At 45.8% G+C, this 18,840-nt stretch overlaps 1 protein-coding gene across 3 annotated transcripts in view; it reads left to right on the top strand.

Annotated features, from left to right (window-relative positions):
* Positions 1 to 18,186, top strand: part of LOC105691047 (heat shock 70 kDa protein cognate 4-like) — a 96,484-nt gene extending 78,298 nt beyond the window's left edge. For 2 of the 3 annotated variants that reach the window (XM_048659960.1, XM_048659956.1), the window contains 2 exons: positions 17,224 to 17,478; positions 17,544 to 18,186. The gene's annotated coding sequence lies outside the window, so the exon portion shown is untranslated. The remainder of the gene's footprint in view (positions 1 to 17,223; positions 17,479 to 17,543) is intronic. The other variant, XM_048659958.1, reaches the window with a different exon arrangement.
* The last annotated feature ends 654 nt before the right edge of the window (positions 18,187 to 18,840 follow it).

The raw sequence follows: 18,840 nt of genomic DNA, 5'->3' as shown, positions 1-18,840 counted from the left end.
CGGCACGTAGAACAGAGAACGAACGTTCGGTTAAAGTAGTCAGGTTTTCGTTCTCAGGCTATTACATCGTTTCATTCATACGCAACCGTTTGCTCCGGCTGAATGAAACGGTGGGCGTACAAAACCGTAATTGCCTTCCAAGATTCTAACGATTCTTACAAACCGACCACCGGCTCGTAGTATCTGAAAAAAAGAACCACGGAAATCAAGGGGGGGGGGGGAAAAAAACCGTGGGCAAGAAAAACTAGCCGTGTACGGCGTTGAAAAAAATTGATGACGAGAAATAAAAAAAATACAAAATACAAAATTAAAATCTCTAATGTACGTATTATACGCACGGGGGAGGAGTAGGAATCGCTGCAAAGATGCCGCTTTCCATTTACGCGCTTCGCCTACGTCTGAAGGAGAAAAAAAACATCTCGCCCATATATCGAGGGGAGGAAAAAATAACCAACACGCGACGTAACTAGATGTCCGGAAAAATCTGGAGTCCTAGAACAAAGATCGATCAAGATTCGAAGATAATTCGTCAGCGGTTCGGGTGGTTTTTGGAATTTTCTTTCAGATTCCGTACCCGCACCTTATTTTACGGTGCATACAACGCGTAGCTTTTGCTGCTACTTTTCCTGTTCGCAATGTATGTTATGTGTACGTACTTTTAAAAGGCTGCACACGGCGCTCGTTTTGCGCGCGCGCGCGTACCATATTATCTGCCGTTTAAGAGGGATGATGGCCGACTGATAAATTTACGACCTTGTTCCCAGCATCTGCCGCGAGAATACTTTTGCACCGCTGCGAATGTGCGGCAACTTGGGGAAATTCTTCTTTTTTTTTCCTTTTTTTTTGCGTTCATTCGTTTCATTTCTTTTTTTCAAAAGATAGTCACGTGTGTACAGGGCATACACGCGTTATTCGTACCATACGTCGTTCTCGCATATGTACAGCAAGCTCGTCTCGCGGTCGAATCCGTGCGTACACGTCACCCCGATGTACCAATAAAAGTCATCTCTTCTGAATGAAACCCGCTTCATTTTCGAACTTCACCTTTTAACCCGTTCTTCTCCTCCTCCCCCCTCTCCCCCTCCCCCAACCCCCCTCGGTCTCGTGATTCTTCTTCTGGTGTTTATTTTTTACCTCGCGTCTCACCTCCTTCCTTCGTGTTTAAAAGTCCCGCATGATATGTGCAGATGATCTTTATGCCCACCGATATTACCATACATCTCGTGAAAGAGTCGAAATTACCTGCGTGTCTCTCGTACAACCGAAGCACCGGCTTTTTCTTTGTTTGTCAGTCCTTCGAACGATCGAGCCGAGGTGAATCTCGCGTGAGTCCGTTTAACCTATTCATAAAAAAAAATTGAGAAGGGGGGAAAGGAGAGAAAAAAAAAAACAAAACGAAGAAGAGGAAGAAAAACCATCGAGAATGAAACAATATTCTTCGTACAAAGTGAAGTCGGGTCGTAGCGGGTGCGGCGTAACACCTACTTCCGGTAACCCTGGGGCCATCAGGCACACGGTGCAATTACCGTGAAAAATTTGAGCCGATATTAAAGAGAGAAGTTGTAACGTTGTAACGTTGTAACTCACATTATGGTTACTTTGAATTCATTTCGCGGAATGGGCAGATTTTCATTCGTTAAATTCGAGAGTTTTTATTCTTCGTTTCTTCTCGTACCTTCTTCAACTCCACGCTCACGTATATCGAGGAAGTCGATTTTCGGTTGCGTCCGACGGTTCCGTGTAATTTCAGAGGTTCGAGAACTCCCGGCAATAAGATGATTTAAAATCTAGAAGAACTCTTACGGCCCCGCTTTAATTCGGGTATACACCGCTTATTATAAACGCTACGGTCAGATGCGCCGTCAGGTCAAAGGTGATATCGAGAAACCTTCTCTGCGGATACGAATTCGATTTAATTCGAAATTAAAGAAAAAAAAATAAACAATTCGCGCTATCGTTTACTCGCTTCGAAATCTATACCAATAATCGCCGGGGATAATTCTTTCGCAAACGTATTCGCGGTAAACCTCGATGAAATATCCCTGTTGCGATTTTTCAACGACGTACAAAAAATCATCCTACGCCCACCGCTCGTTAACTTTCCATCGCGATTTATTACCATCGCGTCAGCGATTTTTTTTCTTCTTTTTCTTCACCTACATTCTTTCTAACGTCATACCGCGGAGCGTACGACGTCCGAGCAGCAGGTCCCAGGGCATAAATTCACTCGTAAACGTTGCCATAACCCAAATATTTTGCCCCGAGGAGTTTAAAATCGTCAAAAAAAACCTTCGGGGAAATTCTTGCGCCACATGGGCGAGTTGTGAAAAGAAAAAGAAAAAAAATCGGTCGGGGATCGATCGATTATCACCGTCGCGCGTAACCGGAGCTGGATTCTCCGTGAAAAATCGTTTCCGAAAATCACCCGAATCTCGACGGAGAAAAAATCTCTACGGAGCTGAGAAGAGAATGGAAAAAAATAGAAAAAATGGGTGAAAAAAAGTAGTATCCAGCGAGTTTGTCGGTGGGCTACCCGCGGGTATCACGAGTATCGGTGAGGTGAGTTGAGTCGGTGAAAATGTAAGGTGGTTATACGGAGAGGCTGGGCGCACAGCCAGCACCCACAGCAAAGTGGTTAGGTAATGATAATTATCTGTATTCGAAATCGTGAGCGGTAGTAATCAAACGAGTCTCCGGTTATTCTTGACCGCGCTCGGCACCGGCGAGAGCCTCACCTCGTGGGAGTGGGGAAAGCACCTGCCGCCCGAAGTAGACCCTTCGGGGCTCCGCGGGAACGGGGGCATCAGGTGGGCCCCCCCCCCCCCTCGTACTTTACACACCGAGGAAAGTGGAATACGGAGTTCCCCGATAGAGTTTCCCGTAAAAGAGTTTTCCGATCACACTTCCAACGAGAAAATCGCGGCGAAATTTTCGCCGATCGAACGATTTCCCGTTTCGCCAAAACTCTAGAGGTCGGCGTACACCCGACGTACGCGGAAGTCGCGGGGACCCGCGGTACTGGAGGAGAACAACGATCCGCTCGCGTCTGGGGTCCATCGGGCCCCGCGGGGATGCCGCGTTAAAACTCTCCGGGCTAATTTATCGCGGCTGCCAAAGAAGACACGCAGCGTCTTCGGGTGCCTTCGGGGGCCCCGATCCGTGGGCCTTGCGAGTCGCGCGGCGCGGGGCGCACGGAGGAGCCCCGGGGAACGCGAAGGAGGAGGAGGAGGTGGGTGATCCTCGCGGGCGTGGGAATTATTGCTCCCGGCTCTCCTCGGGCTCTGCCGGCTACCTCGGCTCCGGGCCCGCGGGGCGAGTCACTGGCCCGCGGACCCGTCATACACACCCGATCCCTACGTCGAACGTCGCACGAGATCGCCGGACCCTCCCTCGACCTTGGAAACTCTTATCAATTTTTCGCCTCTCGATGATCCTTCGCACGAAAGGAGAGGCGATGAATAAAATGGGACAACGATCGCCAAATTTTCGCCGATTCGGCGGCCGATCGGGAGGATTAAAAATTACGATAATTAAGCTGGAAAGAAACCGCGCGTCTCTGTGAATTAATGAATAAAAACGAAGAAGGTGACGAAAAATTGGTCGAAATCGTTTAGAAACGATCCTCCCGTGTCGTCGCGCGAACGGTTTCGATGTCGTGTGCGCGTGCGAGTTTACACGCACATCTATATATATATATGTGTGTCGTTGGTTTTTCGGACGGGCAACTAAAGGTTCGTTGAACCCCGCGGTGTACCGGCACCTACGTATCATACCCCGCCTAACCATAAGACGAACACTCAACTTACGGCCGGCGGTATTGAAGCAAGCGAAATCTAGCAGCCGGTGGAATCGGTTAATATCACCTCAATTTGCATACGCCGATAATAGGCCGCGAATGTCAACGACGGCTTGCATAGATCGAACGGGTGTGTGTGTATGTAAGGTCGTCGTGGGCCAGATCCACCTGCAGCACGAGTACGAAAGTCCGCGGGATACGCGACGTCCCATACTTTGACTTGCGGTTGGAACGACGCGGTCCTCGTGGGAAACAATTTTTCCATTTTTTTTTTTTCTATGTATAAATAAACTCGCAGAATATTCCCTAGGATTCGGGAAGAACGGGTGGTGGAGGAGGAGGAGGAGGGCGGGCCGAATCGCTCGGACCTCTTCGATTATTAAAGACGTTTCAATAGGACCTACGATAATTAATTTTTCTAAACGTGTGTCTGATCGATTTCACACCGTATTTCAACGCTATTAAAGAGGAGGAGATAAGAGCGAGAGAGAGAACGATTGGAGGAAAAAAAGAAAAACTAGAGATAGGCTAGATGTATACGTATATACATATATACCTGTAACTAAAATTGCCACAGGTGGCTGAAGAGTTTAGAAATTAATTGCCGCCTGGTTGGATTTAGGAGTGAGACGCGCTTTGCGCGGTATTATATATATATATACACCGATAATCTCTCCGCTGTGTAAGTGCGGTGTACAAAACGCACACGTATCTACGAATCCCTGTACGTGGAACCGATAGAACCGTACGCGGGTGTGGGTGCGTGTACAGCGCGAAAAAAAGTCACCGCGCGTCTTCGACGGGATTAATTATCCCGCCGGAGGGCAGCGGCGGGAATTATCGTACATACATGTGTGTGTATTCGTAAAGGTACAGGTATTCCCGGTGCACAGGTGATTCTCTCGTACGTGTGTGTGTGTGTATGCAAAGCCGTGAGGAACGAGCGAGTGAGAGAGAGTCAATGACGCGGAAAGAGGGAAAAAGAAGGAAATAGGTGAGAGTTTGCCTTGCAGCAGCAGCAGCAGCAGCAGCAGGGAACGGGTACGTTGCGCGCGGGGTAATACAGCGCGAGACAACCACGCGAAAAAAGCAGGATGTGCAACGGGACCCCGGCATCCTCAGTCGTATATTTCAAACCGTCGATTTTACCAATCGGACAACTTTCGCAATTTTATCCGAACCTTTTCTTTTTTTTTTGGTTTTTTTTTTTCTCCTCAACGTCTCCACGCTTCGCACGAGGCTTCCGGTCTCTAACATTCTTCTTCTTCCATCGGCTCAGCTTCGGTCGGCCCTGCGGTGTCCCGATTAATCGAATCCAACTCTCGGAGGATCATCGGTGATTTCGTCCTCCGAAAGAGAGAGAGAAAAGAATTGAGGAAGAAATGAAGCCAGTTTTCCGTATTCTAATTTCGACCGGGCAACGTTATCGCGCGTTAAAGTGTCGTTGGCAAAACTGGGAGATTGCCTCGCTAACCGGGGGGACTTTACTTGTTGCGCCTTCGGACAGCTTATGGCCGGTAACTCGCGGCAGTAAATCAGATGACAATCCCATCCTCGGGAGCAATTTGTTGCACCCGACTACCGCGCCGCGCGGTCTGCACTGCCCGCGCGCTATTGGATTAGCATGTTGCGACTTACGGTGCATAATGCACCCGGACCGACTCCCCTTTTATTATAATAATGTATACCCGAGCCATGCGGGCGCGCACGTCTTGAATTCCGCACAATTCGCAAGATCGTCTCGCAAAGTACGTCGAGTTCTTTCTCCTCCCCTTTGGAATCGGGCGAGCCGCTCGTCGACGCAACCGATCGGACGTTAATTGTCATTTAAATGCGGCGATCGCGAACTCGATGATTTCGGGGGCAAAAGGGGGGGAAAAGTGCGAGGAATCCTTATACCGCAAGTTATATCGTAGGAGGGGGTTTTAAGGGAACGACACCCGCGCCGACACAGCGGAAACCTTCCCGGCATCCGTGGAATCCTCCGAGCAAAGTCGTAAGATTTCGTGCTTAACAAATACCCCGTCTTCGAAATACACAATTCCGAAAGCATTGAGAATCCTTTGAAACTCCGACCGACCGACGACGAAACGGGGGGGGGAGCCTGCCTCTTTTAAGAATGAAATCCTCGCCACGCGGTGCCTGGAATCCTCCGATCTCCCTTTCAATTTCTTTCCAAATTCTTATTCGGAACCGCCGGGCTTATCGGCTTCGCCCCTCCCGAAATACGGACAGTTATAGACCCGGGGACAAATTGAAATGTTTTACATCGATGTATTTCGGTATCGCTTTATTTTCATCCGCCTTTATTATTACCTTTTATTTTATCATTGATCGTAACTCTCCTGCCTCAATACATACGGGAATTATATATAAATATATTATTTACCTGAAGGCGAATGCGAAGAAGGGCGTTGGTCGGGTCCGTATTTTTCTCTTGGCTATTGACCGCGCGCTACGGGGTTCCCCGCAATATTTATGGACCGTTGGTGCTTCTGCCGCTGCATCGCGTCCGTATAAGTGCACACCTTCGGTTGCACACCGAGAGCCGAGAATACGATCGGAAAGAAAAAGAAAAATACTCGCGATCGATAATATATTTTTTTTCTTTTTCTTTCTCATTTTTGTTTCGGGTCGACGAGCCTCGAAATATCGGTCTTAGAGCTCCGCGTCTTCCGTGGACCGAAAATTAGACTCTTACCCGATTAGAGGCTAGACGTAGGGCTAGACGGTAGACGCAATTTGTCTTACCACCTGCGATAGCCCCGCACGCAATTAAAACGAAACTTCAATCACACGAAAGTTTTGCCGCTCGAAATTCAACCGAAATAAAAATGAGTTACGAACGCTCCTAGCTATAACGTAACATCTTCATCCGAACGACTTTTTTTTCACACCTGAGAATCGAACGGAGTGTCATTTCTCGACGAGATTTGGGATCGGTCCGGAATAATTCCAGTTTCCAGTTTCCCATTCCGTCGATTCGCGAACGTACGTCGCATTGTCCATTTCCTACGTATCGGAAATTTTCTTTTTTCATCTCGTTTCAATGTATTTACTTTGCGAGGGAGTGGGAGGTTGTGCATCGGCCAGCTCCGGCCAGTTCTGTGGTCAACGCGTTCACACGCTCGAAAAGCGTTCGGTCAATTGGACCCACTCGCGAGGTAATAGGCATACACGACTCCGCAGGGGGTCCACGAAATAGCTGAGCCACGTCACTGCAGGGAATACGGGGGAATACACTTGACTCCGGCGCATAGGTATACATATATATATACAAACACGTACATAAAAATTCAACCAAAAATTATTCGAGGTAGTATAAGGTGTATAAAATTCTTACGCCGGCCGCTGAGACCGCCGCCAAAAATTCCCCCCGCTCCCGCGTTCCTTTTTCACTCTTTTTTTCTTCCCTCTCTCGTCGTCGTCGCTCGTCTCATCTTAATCGTTTGTCTCTGGAGTACCGTCGTTGATTAATAGCGCGACACCCGTTAAGCGGGGATAAAAATTCGCGATTGTGCGATACGCGATTGGACACGGGGGGGGACGGGGGGAAAAAAAATAAATAAGTATAGGTGTAAAAAAAATTGACGGCTACCTGAAATGAGATCCGTAAGGTAGGGAAGAAATACAATCGGTGTCACATCTCTGCGTGACGTCTAGTGCTAATTTATTTTTTTCAATCGAGAAAGTGTTCGACTTCGCGTTGTCGGTGCCACGCGAGTTACCGATGCGATATTACGAATCGATGCCTTCCTTAATATCATCTTCGTTCTTTCCGTTCCCTTTATTTTTTTTTTTTTCTATGTTCCTCTCCATTCCCTACGGTTTTTCCACGGTCATCGGCGAACCCGTACGGACCGACGGTTTGTACTATTTTACTACAGTCTCTAGGCGCTACCGAGCGGTGTATAATAAGGAGCTGTAATACACGGACGAAAGTTACACGTACGAGAGCAACGGGCGAGCGGTCGAGTCGTATTTTATTTTCACCGAGAATCGAGGGGCCTCCCCGTCGCGTTGAAAATGGGTTTGTAATTCGATGTTATTTGATAATCAAAGCTTCCTATAAAGTCGGGGGGGACGCCCGCGCGATACCTACGGTGCAATTCCTATCAAGAATATTATATACCCTCGACCATTCTAATTGAATCAACGATAACTCTTTGGACTTAAGCCGCGTAGAGATATTCAACTTCCCGTACACGTAGGGACAGGTACACGCGTACCTGTACTCGACGTCTCTAATCCGCGTCTAAGAGAGAAAAAAAAATATATTCATATATATATTTTACGGAATTGTAGGCGGCTTGGGAATATTCCGGATAATTAGCTCGACTTCTCGGGACATACACCGGCATTCCTGTGCTCGTCTTTTTTTTCCTTCGTACTTCTTTAATTTTATCTTTCTCTTCGTCGGGTCGATTAATTCCCGTTTGGGTAGGAGGAATCGCGCGAGACCAGGCGGATTACCGTTCGCAGCTTTTTACCGAGTAGGTGGAAAATATTCCCAACCTTGAATAGAATATTTACGAATCGTAGAAAAATCCTACGTTGACTCGCTTGAGTTCCCGAATCGAACGTCGTTGAATTGTAGTTGAGCGAATGCGATATTTTTAATGGGAATGAATAATCGTCGTTACCTTTATTCGGTTTTCGAGGCTATTAAAACCGAGTCGGGTTTCTTTGAGGAGATATTTTTTGGTCCGTGATCAGTTTTGAAATTCTGGCTCGTGAGCGCGGAGGTGCGAATTATTCCTTTCTTATATCATTACATGCATACAAACGTGAGTGGCGTGACGACCCCGGTTTAACCCGAGTACGGTAGACGACGCTTTTATTTAAAAATAACATTTTATTTAAAACTTTTTATCATCTCTTCTTCTATATTTTTTTTTTCTTTTTCTTTCTTCTCTCTCTCCTCCTCGTTCGCCAACAATTTTTTCAACCAAAGTCAGTTTTGACAAGGAAGACGTGCCGTGCGCAATCACGGCTAGTTTAAACGTTAATTCACGTTATACCGGCGTATACCTTATACTCGTGGAATCTCGACCTTTCGTCGATCTCGTCGAGCTCGCGCAGGTGAGGATGGGACGAAATTTAGGCCCGACTCGGGTCACTATTCGAGGTCAACGCGAGAACCGTTAATCTGAACGGCGCAGGTGATCGGGTCGCGGGTAGCTCCTGGACCAAAATTAATACCGTACAAACACCAGCGACTGAAATTCGTCAAACAATCTCTCCGAATTTCCGTGATTTTTCGTTCTTTTTTCCGTTCGTACTTTCTTCTCTCTATCTTCGATTCGAGTCCGTTAATTAATTTACTTTGAAAACGCAGGTGCAGCGTCTACCGATTCGTCGAAGAATTTCAGGACACCGCGGCGTCGTTGTTTCATTCGATGGGTTTTAGATCGTGGACAACTACGATAATTACCCGCGCCACCTTTGACGACACGGAAGTTTATTCTCCTCTGGGTTAAAAGCGGGAATAGCTGGACGAGGATGTAATCGTATAAGAGCCTGGAGAAAATACAAAGCTGGATACTATAGGAATTTATCGTACTCCAGTGTCTTCGAGATCCTAGAAAGAAATCCCTCTGAATTTAATTACCGTATACTTTATCTTAGTCAACCGTTTCTTCGCAGTATACTTTATACATATCAAATTGGATACGACGATATGTGTCGTTTTCTTTTGGTAGATTCAACGTTTTTAATTTACAGATATTGTTTCACCGCCTATCAATCCTATAAAACTAAGAATTTCCGATCAATCGACCGTGGATAACGAATACATGAGAGGATCCTAGGAGACTTTACCGAGAATCGAGGTTCTTGGAGCTCGGACATCTGTTCTCCACGGTGAAAGAGACGTATTGTAATACACTGAGCTTGCGATTTAGATTTTTTTGCATCCTCGAATTCATTTCGTGCTGAATAGTTGTCGATTTTTGAGCGAGAGATGAAGTAGTTTTAAAATCGATAAAAGGACACTTTTCTGACGTATTTTGACCTCGGGAATTCAAATCTGAAAGGAAAATTGATCTATCTCCAAAATTGACCGAGTTATCGCTGATTTTCAGCTTTTTGGGGTCAAAAATAAAAAATTCATTTTTTAGTCTATATTAATGTAATTTGAGCTCAGGAATTTGAATCCGGAAGAAAAATTGATCTATCTACGAAATTGATTGAATTATCGCCATTTTTAGGCATTTTTTGGCATAAATTTGAGGATATCTCGAAGGGAAAAAATCGTAGCTCATTTTAAACAACGGATTCGTGTTCCTGAGGTCAAAATACATAGGAAAAGTGCCATACGATCAATTTTAAAAAATAAAAATTTTTGCTCAAAATTCGAGATTTTTCCAAGGGGTACCCCTTACGATTTTTTCAAATTTTGACCAAAAATTTTAATTTTTTTAAATTGATCGTATGGCACTTTTCTTATGTATTTTGACCTCAGGAACACGAATCCGTTGTCCAAAATGAGCTACGATTTTTTCTCTTCGAGATATCCTCAAATTTATGCCAAAAAATGCAATAATTCAGCGATAATTCAATCAATTTCATAGATAGATCAATTTTTCTTCTGGATTCAGATTCCTGAGCTCAAATTACATTAATATAGACTGAAAAATGAATTTTTTATTTTTGACCCCAAAAAGCTGAAAATTAGCAATAACTTGGTCAATTTCATAGATAGGTCAATTTTTCTTTCAGATTTGGATTCCTGAGGTCAAAATACGTCAGAAAAGTGTAATACAATCAATTCTTCAACTGCTTTACTTTTGGCCCAAAAATCGATTTTTTGTTTGCTCAAAAATCGATTTTTTGTTTGCTCAAAAATCGATTTTTTTTTGGTTTTTCAAGGGTAATCTCACGTAAAATCAGCTCAGGAATCCAAATCTGAAAGCTAAAATCATCTACTCATGCAATCGATCAAGTAATCATTAATCATTCGCTGTTGGGAGCAGAAAAATTAAGAAATATCGGTTGGTTTTAGTCGTGGACCCACTTTGATTCGTCGCAATCCATGCATGGGTCGAAATATTCGAATTTCTCAATTCACCAGCGAACCCGAGCTAAGCTGGAGACCGAGTGGGGTGGACGTTGATTACCATCGACGAAGTTGTGGCTGCAGAACTTTGCCGAACATTATGATATTTACACCGAAACGAGGGTTCGCCGTGAACTCCTATTGGTCGATACACCGTACGTATCCTCGCAAACGGATAATATCCCGGCTCGAACGGATAATATCCCGAGCGGTTTGTTGTGAGACGTCACCTCTGCTCAGCCCTGAAGGTGACGTCTCACAACAAAACGCTACGCTGCTGGCTGCGCTGACTCCAGCAAAGCTCGGGGTTTGCTGGTGAATTGAGAAATTCGAATATTTCGACGCAGAGATATCCTCAAATCCATGTTACAAGACGATAAAATGGCAATTACTCGCTCAATTTTGTAGACAGATTAATTTTTCTTTTAGATTTGGATTTCTGAGATTAAAATACATAAAAATGGACCAAGAAAAATATATCTGACATCTCACTCCAAGATCGAAAAAATGAACAAATCGTCTGTGAAAAATTTCAAAGTAACACCATAATGCAATTCAGTAAGTGCAAGACTATTAGATGAAATCGATAATTACAAACCCATTATGGTACACGTTACACAGCGGGTAAAAGATTCTTCCGGGTTGATTGGAAGAAGTTGGAAGTTGAATGGTTGTACATTAACTTCGCAAAAATGGCTTTGTTATAAGACTGCGAGAGAAAAAAGAGAACGAGATAAAAATTGTCAGTCGGTTGTACTATCAGCGGCGAATCGAATGCGTATAAAAATTCTACTTGTCCCGTGTCGATCGCGGGATAAAGGTACGGACGTACCAGTGTCCGGTACGTCACGACATTCTCTTGTCCTCCCATTCTCTCGTTTTCTCGATTTTCTTTTTCATTCGTTCCCTCTCATCCTCTCCCTCTCTCTCTCCCTCTCTCTCTCCCTCTTTCATCTCGGGAGTAACGATTGCCTCCCTCGTGATATGCCGCCGGTGGTGCATCACTTTCGAGTACTGTAGATACGCGTACGGGTTATATACCGCTAGGGACAATCAGCGATGACCATCACCAATAAATTTGAATGATGGACGCCATCCGTCAGGCATCGGTCGACGACGCTCAACCGGCGTTGAAGAATTGTGCAAAGAGGAGACGCGCACCAACTACGCAAGAAGAAACTACCATCGCGATCCTTACCAACGGACATGGTTCGGCAAAGGAGGAGGCAGGTTTGACGAGACCGCGACCAGGTGGTCGCGTGTGCCATCGAACTCTGAGAGGAGATCTCTCGGCGAAGAGAAGGGAAGGGATAAGAGAAAAGAGACGGAAGAGAAGAAATCACCCGTATATCCGCACACCCTTGACTCCGCTCACGGAGAATTCCCTTTACGGGAATTCGTGGCGCGCGATGAGACGCGATACTTCGCCGTACGTTCGAGTTGGAAAATCGTTTCAGGTGAAACAAAATGAGGAAGCGGACGACGTCGCGTGATTGACGAAAAATCGCGGTAACGTTTCAGACGAGCCTCGGGAAGCGACGAAGTCCCGGTGTAGAAAAAAAAAAAAAAAAAAAAGGAGCCGAGTAAAAAAGGATAGGAAAAAATGGGAGAAAAGGGGCTAGTTTATGGCCTTTCTCGGTGGTGTACATGTGCAGGAGGCACCAATGATTTACGTCCGGAGCTTCGCGTCTCATTCATCATAATTATTTGTTTACAACCGCCACGTATACGCGTACATCACGCGGGTGAAAAAGTAAAAAAAAAAAAAAAAAACCACCACCACCGCGTATATGTATAAAAAAGGAAAAAGGCGCAACGAGATTCTAGGCAAGGTCGAAAGGAGTAGGGCGATGAATATCGGTGGAACGGACGAAGAAGTAAAAAGGATCGCATTCGATGACCGGTAATCTTACGGCCTGAACTCCCGCAATCCTCGACGTGTTCGATTCTCGATATCTCGTAAGCGCGTTATTTTTCCGGGGTCCCGCGACCTCCGATTCCCTCCGAGTGTTACCCGCACCGGTACCAGCGTACTCCGCCAAATCGGTTGTTGATCCTCGACCTTTCGTAACGAGGAGAAGGATATACACCGAATCGACTGTTGCGTCGTACATGCCGTATAAATTCTAGCGGCGCGATCGGTAGGCTAATCGCAAAGTTCAACTACGACCCATCTTCGGTTGTTTCGAAAGGATGGAAAGAAACCGAAAAGAAAAAAAAAGAAAAAAAAATTGACCGACGTACGTAGATCGAAGAAATTGTGAATATCGGATCGGGGCGCCGAGTCGCAATTCCCTCCCGTCGAATCAAAGTCAAATTCAACTCCGACCCGACTAGCGGTTGCACTTCATCTCCGCGCTGCAATACTTCGCTCCATTATGTAGAAAGATTTTTTTCTTCTAACGTCGGTTCGTTTTTTTTTTTTTTTTTTTTTTACCTTCGGACGGAACGCCGGTGATGAAAATTGAAGCAAATGAGGATGAGCCGGGATCGGCAGCCGAGGCGAAGGGCAGCAGCAGCGGTCTAGACATGTTCGCGTCTTCACCTCGTTCGGAGACTCTCTCTTCGGCGTCGTTGCTCGGCCGAGAAGAGCGTGTATCGTTTAATTGCTCCGAGCCTCTAATTGCCGTTTTTGCTCGCGTATTCCAGCCATTAACGCGTTCCGTACTCTAGGACGTACGCCGTCGTCGGCTTTTGCCCGGCCACCCGTAGGCATCCGTGCATCGTTCGCGCGGATCCGATGCCCGGCAGCGGCCGGGCATCTCCTACTACCTCCGTCTCGGCTTCCTGAGCTTTGACCGGCTGCGCGGGGCCCAACAGCAACAACCACCCGGTTAATCAAAGCCGATATCATCGAAGACAGAAATTTCATTCCTATTAAGCGTGATTAATACTCGTCAAGTTCAGTTAATCTCCCTCATCTGGCGCGCTCACCTTTTAATTATTCTCTATTAATAACCAGCCGGGTATACGCGTCGCGCCGGTCGTTGAAAAATCGAAAACGATACCGATTCGGACGTTTCGCGTAAAAAAAAAAACGCACCAGCCCCCCGCGCACACTCCGAACTCTTTCCCCTTCCATCTATCACCCCTATGGTATCCGCGACCCGGAAATGAGGGTCCGTCTCCGGCGATCGGTTCACCTCTCGGATCGGCGATGGAGCGGTGATCTTCGATTACCGATCCTGAAATTGAGTTGTACGATCCGTTGGTTCGAAAATTTATTATTTCTCAATATCGTATAAATTCCGCGCGGAGGTATCGGAGCCCTGGCGTTTTTCCTTGGCACGTCGTTGGCCGGTAATGATCCATCGTATTCCCTTGGAAACTCTCGGGGATCCGAAGAGGCGGCGGCAGAAGCGTTTGCGCCTATTTTACGTATACATCGACATCGACGTCGACTGTACACACTCGGTATAAACCAGACTCACGTACGCCGTTCTCGATTCTACGTTCGTTCACCGATAAAATCGAACCGTTCGTACCCCGGGAGTCTGTCGATCAAGAGGCCCCATCCCCCCCCCGCTTTGCTCGTCCCTCTCGACCGCAAACTATCCCGCGCACCGGCAGCAGCTTGTGGCAAAAACCGTGCTATTCATTAGCCTCGCTCGTGCTATTAAGTTAATCGGTACTCACGGATCTCGCGTACGACCTGACTACAGATTCTAGATCTCATTTCTTTCCTGGTTTTTTTATTTTATTTTATTTTCTTCTTTCTTTCTTTCTTCTTCTCTTTTTTGCCCATCCGCGCCCCTTTCCGGCGAGTGGAGAAAAATTGCGAAAGTGTAATTAAAACTTTTCGCGCGGTTATTGAAAATGTACGGTGATTTCGCAGACGGTAAAATTGTTCAAATTATTAGGATCGGGGTTACCCGTGATTCGGTTGGAGCATAAAATTTGGGAAATATCGTCGGACGGACGGAAGTAGGTGTAAGTAAGAGGGGTCGCGGTTGTCAGTTGGGATTTAGTGAGTACGGAGCGTTGGTATCTTTTGATTAGCGTGGCTCAGCGTACGGCGTACGATACGGTTGCCCCGTCGTATCTTATCCGTGAGGTAAATTACCGCCAACCGAAACGTCGTTCGCACCTGATCTATGACCGCATAACGCATTAACGAACGGTCAATTAATGATTTACGAATATACATAATAAACGACGGTAGAAAATCCCCCCCCTCCCTTCCATAAAACAAAACCCCACGAGAGGCGACTCTGTTCGGTAAGATGTTTCGTAGATTGTAAGGAGGGCGATCCACGAAACGAGGATATATATTTAACGGACGACCGGGTCGACTAGCGTCCCCTAGAAAGTAGATCGAATAAAATACGTTATTTCGCTTATCGAAGCATTTTCACCTTAAACTTTGTCGAAGCAACGTATGTATACACATCCTATTACCAGGTTTCCCGCACTTCCATTTCTACTTATATACAGATACGCATCTTTCCCACTTTTTTTCTTTTTCGTTTTTTTGTTTTTCTTTCTGTTTTATTCGGTGAGTAAAACAAGCCGTCCAAACCCGCGCGTTGGTAATAAAGTTCTGTATCATTTCCCGAAAGATAACGCCAAACTCGGAGACGATCTCACCACGTACCTAATTCCACCGGTCGTCCCGGGGTAGTGAGTGGAAATTAGAAGTAGAAATGTTCCCATCTATTCCGCTTTGTGTGATACCGCTTTTTTTTTTCTTTTTTTTCTTTTGTCTCTCCCTTTCCCTCTTTTCCTCTCTACGCACGTTTCTTACCTGTGGGAGGACGCGCTGGATTGACCGCCAGCTGCTGTCTGTGTATTTAGACACGGGGGGGAACTTCACGCGGTCGGTTTTGATAAGAAGCCCCGAACGCGGGTTAACGGGAGGACGGGAGGGAGGGAACAGGTAACAACAGGTAACAGGGAGGAGATAAAATTTTTTGGTAGTTGGAAATCCCTTTGGTATCCGGAGTCCGGGAGATAACTGCCCCATTAGAAGCAGCCATGAAGCCACTCGACTTTTACTCCTTCCACTTTTCATCCTCTTTCACTCCGGTGGACTTTCTTTCTTTCATTCCTCTTCATTCGGATATCCCGAGGAGCTTTTTTTCTTTTCGTTTTATAAAAATTTCATTTTATTAATGAGAGAACGAAGGGATTGCGACGAGTTGTAAAATGTGAATGTAAAAATTTTCCCTCCACGTTGTACGCGGAGAACCCGCGGGAACCACGACGTTATCGGTAATAATGTTTTAATTAAGAAATACTGACGGACGTTTGATTAAGCAGTAAATTCACATATATACATTCATAAAAAAGCACTGCTTTACGAAGACGTCCCGAACACACTTGTGCGTGTACGCGTACATACGTATATAGTAGCTCATATACTCCGTGTATATATCACGGTATGTAACACGCGGCCCGATGGGGGAAGAATATCGTATGTGTAATACCTCCGCGCGAACGGCGTTGATAATTAAAACACCTTATTATTTTTTACGACGGTTAATTTGTAGGGACAAGTCGTATACCGATTTCCCGTAGGAATGTGTCGGCACCCCGCAACAATGGAAACGTTGCCTCGGTTTTACGACGGAGTTATTCTCGTCTTGCGGTAGACGAGGCGTCGGAAAAAGGGGTGAACCGGCGAATCCTTCCCACCTGTCGATTCGATCGATCGAAAATTGCAGTGAAAAATTTTCTCAACCGAGACCGAGGAATCGTCGAATTATTTCACGCTCTCCGAAAAAATTGAACCGCAATTAAAAGAGACCACCCCGTACATCGGGTGGCCGACGTGTTACGTACAGGCATCGTGCATATATATGTATATATATACATATATATATATTATATATACATACCGTAGGTGCGTGCAAGTAGAAAGCGTGTGTACAAACGCGGTGAAAAAAAGGAAATCAGGCGGGACCCGTAAGGAACAACTATCTCCGTTCTGGAAGCGTAACTAAAGCCGTCGGCTCCAAGGGGGTGTGTCCGAGATGTTCCCTATACTCTCCGAGCACCTCCCCCGCCGTATCGCTTTAATTTTAAATTAAAATTCACGAACTGGTTTCAACTTTATATACACAGGTATATTGTACGCGGTATGTAACGTGCACACGTACGAAGGAAGGCCAGCTAAAACTCATTGCGCCGCGCGTCGTTCGCATGCAATAATCCACCTTTTCTCAAATGACTGGTCATTTTTCGCGACACTACGATACCCCGATTTTCTCTCGTTTAAACGAAATTCTCGATTTTATTGAACAAAAAACAAAAAAAATAAAAACTCTCGGTGTTCCCGATCAATCAGGTGGATAAAAAATGAACACGAAAATGTTAGTCGAACAATCGAGGGTGTGTGTTCGGTAATTTTTTTATCACCGTTTCTTTGCAGAAGCGATCGCTCGCGGGGTGGAACTTCAGCAGCGGCAGCAGAAGTAGCAGCAGCAGCAGCAGCAGCAGCAGCGGAGGCTGTTATGCGAAGGTGTATAACGGAGGAAGGAATATAACCGAGCGTCATTAATTAGACGCCTACACGTAGGAATCGAGGCACGCATATCGGGGAATAAACGAATGCCAAGGTCCCACCCTGTAAAACGCACTCGGCCTTAGTTATTGGGGGGGATGGGTCAGTCCTCCTCGTTTCGTTGTACGGGCATGCCTAATACGTATTCCACCCGTATATGTATGTATGTATATATATATACTTCGCAGGTATTCGAGCGGGCCAAGTCGGATGCGAATGGCAACGAGAACGAGGATTCATTTGCCTCCCGTAATGAAACGCTGCCTGTGTCCCGATACCTGTGCACACGCAACCGTGCCACCATCTTCGGGGCAGGTGTAACTCTTTGACTACCTCGTACCGTACACAAACACATATGTACCTGTATTTATGTACGTTTGTATGCGTATGCGTTACACGTACAAACCACCGCGCAAAGCGGAATCCACTACTGACCGCCTCACACGCACAGCTTTCAGGTATACGAGCGGTGTATAATTCAGACACACGTTCGCTTTCATCAATGAAATTTCATTTCGTTACACATATATATATATATACATACGTAATAATCTACATACGTGTACGGGTAGGTACATCGAGCCCGGTGCGTCACAATCGCGATGCGCAATAATGCGACAAAAGACAATTAATTGGATTAAATTAGCAAGGGTAATTATTTATTTATTTGTTTGTTTGTTTTTTCTTCTTCTTCTTCTTCTCATCCACGGGGTTTTGTACGTTGAGCGTTCGATCGATCGGTAGGGAGAAGGTGGGTGACACACACCGCAGGTATACGTTCCGTTTAATTCGTCGGGGGTATCTATCTATCTTCTTCTTCTTCTCCTCCTTTTTTTTCTTCCAATTTCCTTTTTTTTTTTTCTCCGTTTTCGTCCTCTTTCTCACGTGCGGTATATAAGCGCAGGAGCAACAAACTGCAGCGTCGATGGCGGTGGGGCTGAAAACTCAATTACAGCTTAATGAATTGGCGATGGGAGTTCTCTCGGTGAGAGTCCGGAGAGAATCACCGAGCTGAGAATTGAGCGGCCGAACTCGTTCGTGTACACTCCGAGATAACGAGACGCTGCTGCTGCTTTAGCTGCTGTAGCTGCAGCAGCAGCGAATCTCGTATACGTTTATATATAAATGCAACGACGCGGTCCAATAATGCCTCCGTATAAGATCCGAAGATTACCGTAGCGCAGATCGCGCCAATCGATTCTCAAATAGATATAATAGGCGACCGACGTTCGACGATCGTCATTCTTACGAACACGCGTCGTACAAGTTGGCGATACGTTTTCTCCGGATAGAATGAAAAATAACGTGAGTAGAGATGAATGAAAAAAAACAATCACGGCAAGGTGAAAAAATTTCTACCGTTTTTGAATTTGGGATTTTTAGATCCGTGGAATATGGGATGGACAAAAGAAAAAAAAAACAAAAAAAAACTATTTTTCTGAATCGATTCGCGAGGCGTGAAATTTTCTCCACGTCAGAGTTCGT

This window comes from Athalia rosae, chromosome 8 (genome assembly GCF_917208135.1).
Source record: "Athalia rosae chromosome 8, iyAthRosa1.1, whole genome shotgun sequence".
NCBI classification, from domain to species: Eukaryota; Metazoa; Arthropoda; class Insecta; order Hymenoptera; family Athaliidae; genus Athalia; species Athalia rosae.
Note: the sequence above shows the minus strand (reverse complement) of the source record. Positions and strands in the feature narration are given on the sequence as shown.